At 41.3% G+C, this 5,378-nt stretch overlaps 1 long non-coding RNA gene across 1 annotated transcript; it reads left to right on the forward strand.

The window, feature by feature from the left end:
* Positions 1–985: 985 nt before the first annotated feature.
* Positions 986–4,291, forward strand: LOC120638455. The gene is made up of 2 exons (XR_005660127.1): positions 986–1,321; positions 1,806–4,291. It is a non-coding gene; the product is annotated as an uncharacterized LOC120638455 (long non-coding RNA).
* The last annotated feature ends 1,087 nt before the right edge of the window (positions 4,292–5,378 follow it).

Raw genomic sequence — 5,378 nt, forward strand, 5'->3', positions numbered from 1 at the left:
CTACGAACTCTGTAATACTGTACTCTCCCAAGCACTCGGTACAGTGCTCTGCACACAGTAAGTGCTCGGTAAATGTCGCCCATCGATTGATCGATGTCCCCTCTAGACTCTAAACTAACTGTGGACAGGAAGCATGTCTACCAACTCTGTTATATTGTACTCTCCCAAGTGCTTGGTATAGTGTTCTGCAAACCATAAGTTTGATTAATTGACTGATGGATGAATGCAGGTAATGATGCCTTGTCCTTCTTCGCTTTTTCTCCCAAACTCTCTCTTTGGGTCAACTTGGTCCAAAAAAAAATCTTTCTCCTTGGACCTAGTTTCAGAAGACAATTCTGCTGTTTGAAACAAGGATAAGCAACCTGAGCAGAAGGCTATGCAGGGCAGGGAAATGTATTCTTCAAAAGTAGTTCATAGGGAACGATGCTCTCAAAGCTTTATCGGTCGCTTTTAGTTTCCTACCTCAGGCATCTAGTGACATGCTACTAGTAAAAATCTCAGGGCCTTGACAAAGATGGGGGGTTTGAGCTAATGTTTAGTGACAGGAGAGAAGGTGAGAGAGGTCCAGAGAGAAATTGGGGGACTGTCCTGGACAGGAGTGTGAGAGAGTTGAATAGTAGATGATCTCAGTTTCTCAGGTGTGTGCCTTGCCAAGTCAGAAAGAACACTCAGTGAAAGTTGTGTTTTGAAAGAGAGGGTTATTGGTTATGGCTGTGAGAGTCAGGGGTTTTTGGGTTTGTTTCTTTTTTGTGTGTTTTTTTTAAGCAGATTGGCCTTGCCCACTGAAGTCTGTGAGGAGTCCAGAAGGGTTAGAGCTGAACTACTATTACAAAGCAGAGGAAGGAAGAGAGAAGCTTACCTGTTCCGTTGCCCTTATTGGGGAGGTGGTGGATCTGAGGGGAGAAAAGGGTGGGCAAAAACCAGTACCCCTTCAGTCACAGGGGGTGTGCTATCTTGGGGGTGGGGAAGGTTCTGCTCTTCCACGTCACATGTTTACAAGATGAAAAGCAACAGTTCAAATACAACTTGATTGCTCTTTTTTTCACCTTTTTCAATTATTCTTTAGATCGCTGGAGGCCAAGACTGAACAAGAGTCCAAAGGAGCTTCTCCCAAAGAGTGCTTCTCTCCTCCTCCCTCCATCATCTTGGGAGGCAGTCGGTACCAATCCAGAGAACCAAGCTTCTGCCAACATGTCGGCCAAGGTTCGGGTGGCGGCCGTACAGGATGGGGTTTCCAACTGGACCGAAACCACCGGAGAGGGCCCTGGCCGAGGGAGCGGGCTGGAGAGAGCCCCTGTGGTCCTGCCGCCGTTCCGGAGAGGTGAGGCTTTGGGCAGGCCCGAGGATGGGAGGGAGAAGAACAAGATCCAGGCCCAGGGCACCTGAAGAGCACTTCCTATAGGGATGGTGGAATTTCAAGAGTTAGGAGGAAGATCATTTTCTCCTCAAATTCAGCCAAGATCATGGCTGGCTTAGTCCAGCTAAATTTGTCGCGATAGTGGGTCGGTGGTTTAAAAAGTTTTTTTCAAGTCTTTAGCATACAAAGCATGATCCATCAATCAATCAGTAGTATTTATTGAGTGCGTACAGTGTTCAGAGGATTGTACGAAGAGCTCGGGAAAGTACAGTATAACAGAGTTGGTGGACACATTCCTTGTCCCCAGTAAGCAATAAGACTATTCAGCAAAGTCCTAGTTCTTTCCATCTCAAGGGGGCCTCTTCTTGAATCTTGACTAAGCATCTAACATTGGAGAAAGCGTTGTTCCTGGCATTTTCAACATCATGTCTTCTCGCTTACTCTCCAGGCACACGCATTCCAGCAACCACAACCAGGCGTTTAGCTCCTTCTGCTGAGAGGAAAATAGGTGGGTGGTCATTTTGACTGGGAAAATTCTTTGTCAGTTCTGACCCTAGGGTTTTGCGAAGGGGCTCTGGGGGAGTATTTTCAGGAAAACTATTTCCAAGAGGAGCCCCTTGAGTGTCGTGGGGAGCAGAGGAAAGGAAGTGAACTCGCTTCTCTAAAATTATCCTGAAAGCTGGATTCGCAGTGCCGTAACTTTGCCCGTAATTGGAAAGACCATCGCAAAGTGGAGTTTGCTTTAGTTGACATTGACTAAAGCTTTGCACCCCATTACCATGGAAGGTATCGGACGGTGGGCGACCATCTGAGCAAATGGACAATTCTCCCAGGGCATTACAGAGCACTTTTTTCAGATGAAGGAAGAGGAAATCCGTACCCTATTTGAATTTTCATTTTGAGATTTTGGTGGGTCTTGCCCCCAAGAGAAAGAACAAGGTGCCAAGTTCTTTGAACGCCACCTTTCTGGCCTTTTCCCCTTGGAAAATAGCCATTGGTTCAGCCTTCCTTTCACCCAGGACTCTCAATTTGTGAACTCCAGCAGCACAATCACCACTGTTAAACAGTTTTTACCCAAGAGTTACACGAGGTTACAATTTAGCAATTTCAAGAACTCTGTTACCGCACTTTAATCATGCGAGTATTTGATCTTCAGGGATTTCAGTTTCTGTCTTGCCCTGCTAAGATAAAATTTATCACCAAGATGGAAGTGAGAAGATTTCCAATGTTGGCACCTCGGCGATCATTAAGCCAGGCTCATCCTTACACTCAGAGGTCCTAGTCAGAGGGCAGAAATGTGGGGCCATTGGTGGAAATGGAAAGAATTTACTCTAGGAACTCTGACTGTACTACTGTGAAATCATTTGCATAGAGCGAATTGTTTGTGTGTGTCCCCGCACACTCCAACACGATCTGGAGCCAGAGGGGCCAAGGAGAGTCTTATTATTTCCGGAGTTTATTAACCTACGTGGAAGCAGAACAGTTAGAATCTTTGTGCCAGCTCTCTGGTATGGCAAGACTGAATGTACATTCAATCATGGGAGGCCTTGTTTGAAAATTCTTGACAGAAGCCTGAGACTTTTGAAGGACAAATTCCAAAGACGACCCCCGTCCCCACGCACACTCCCCCCAACCCCTGTCTCCCCACTCACATACAGACACACACACACACACACACACACACACACACACGATGGGTTGTGTTGGGATTCAGAGTTGGCATATGCTTGAGATTTGAGCCAGCTTCCTCATCCTACAGTCACGCAAGGCCGACGTCCCAAGGTTATAAAAGCCTTAGTTAAACTCCTCTCCTGTCCAGGTCTACAGATTATGTCTCAGAAAATATTTCTATTGCATGGTTGATATAAATGTTGAATCTACGTATTTACAGTGGCATCAGAATTTAACCATAAATTTCTCATTTATCGTTCCTGTTACTCCCGATTCCTCTGCACTGTAGATTCACAATGCTTTCCTAGCTGTTTTTTAACCATTTATATGTGTTGTTAGGTTGTGGTTTCTTATATAACCAGTTGTCTTATTGATAGTCTCACCTCTGTGGTATTCATTTACTCAAAAAGAGGAAAGAAAAATCTTGTTATTTTCAAGTGACTGTAAAGGGCAGAGAAAAAAACCCAAAATTTCAAAATTTCCGTTTAAGTCACATTCACAAGAAAAAAAAAAACGCTACAAGAAAATCTCTGTGATTAGCAAGAAAAAAAAAGGATTAATAGAAGAGGTTTGTGGCTTTGAGACAGTGTTTTTTTTTCCCTGTATAAAAGCGAACTTGTTTTTTGGTACTTTAGTATTTTTCTCAAGCTGACCTGATCTTTTTCTGTCAGTCTTAAGAGGTGAGTGATTTCTCTCAAAAATATTTGTTCATAGAAGGGGAGGGCAGAAAAGAGGGAGAGCTGACATATTTACTAAAATCTGATGTAGATGGATTTTTCTGCAATTGAAATTGAGGAAAGTAAACTTATTAAATACATATTTATGCATATAAGTATAATGTATGCCCAAACTCAGTTTGAAGCTCCTACCTTTTATATTTCTACCCAGGAGGAATTTGGTCCAGGGACTTGTAATTTGAAAATTGAATTTTGATGTTATTTTTACAGAGTAAAGTTGAAAAGTTATTCATCTGAATAGTTATGTTTAGTGTTCTAGGACTTTAAAATTTGTTAGTACATGCCCTTTAAATGATGGAAGCAATTTTACTGTGGTCTAGTTTAAGAATTTTCCATAGTTTCACATATATTATACTTGCAGAAACTTATATTTTAATAACGAGAAGGAATATGTATCTATGTACACATGTACTTTCTTATCTTAGTTCTGTAAATGATCCTCTTTTGTCAAAAAAAGTTCAGCTTTCATTAATAAAATTAAAACTCCCATTTATATCTTAATAAAATGCAAACTGATTAGCTAAGAGTTATATTGTTTCCTGGGAACAAGTGATATTCAATTTTATAAAGGTCCTAGGCACTCAACGTAAACTAAAATTTCTGCACATTTATTTTTCCCCCTTTATTTTTCCTTCAGCCTGTTTAAATCAAAAGTCAATTTTCAGGTTTTGTACAAATCTCTGAAAGTAAAAGCTTTCTTAATATTAGGTTATAGAATTGGTAAACATTTCTGCGATATTTTTTCAAGTAGTTGAGTTCATTAGCTTCCGGTCTCATCTCCCCCTAGGAAGCTATGGTAGGAACTCCATTGTTGGCGATGTTAAAGTAAACTAAATATATTTCGGGAAACTGTTTTAGAGGCAGAAGTTAGGGTTTCTGAAGGGGTGAACTGGATAATTATTGTGGTATTTATTGAGTGCTCAGTCTATGCCAAACATCGTGCTAAGCTCTGGGGTAGGTTCAAGATAATCAGCTTGTCTCACATGAGGCTCACTTGTAATGATTCTGTTTCCATCGTGAATATATCTCACTTCGTGTTTCCGTGTTTTGTTTGTAATATTCACAAACTCGGTTTGGGAAGAGAAAACAAGCAATGGATTGTGTTGGGTTTTTTTTCATGCAAAAACTTCTGAGTTTAAATATGATCCCATAGGAAGATTTTACCACTTTTGAATTGCAATTATTCTGAGTCATTTATCGTCAGTCCAAACATGAAGAATCAGCCTGTGAATCACCCACTCCTCTCTGATGATCTAATGATTCCCATATACATCTTTTCCAACCGATTTCGATGGTTCCCTGGTTGTGTACTTGATGCCTTTATTGGTGTCTAAAGAACAAGACAGCATCATTAAACAAGATTAAGAAGATGTGAGAAAGGTTCAGTCAGTCAATGAATGGTATTAACTGAGGGCTTACTCTGTGCAGAGCATTGTACTAAGCCTTTGGGAGAGTATAATAGAGTTAGGAGACACGATCCCAGCCCTCAAAGAATTTAGAATCTGGGTACTTTTTACAAAATGAATGTCTAAGAAATGAAAGGCCATTTCTTTGCTAAAAAGTAGTTCCTCTGTTTTCCTTTTCAGCCCTCTTATCCAAGGAGTGTGGGTTTT

The sequence above is a fragment of the Ornithorhynchus anatinus genome, chromosome 6, assembly GCF_004115215.2.
Source record: "Ornithorhynchus anatinus isolate Pmale09 chromosome 6, mOrnAna1.pri.v4, whole genome shotgun sequence".
In the NCBI taxonomy this organism is placed as follows: domain Eukaryota; kingdom Metazoa; phylum Chordata; class Mammalia; order Monotremata; family Ornithorhynchidae; genus Ornithorhynchus; species Ornithorhynchus anatinus.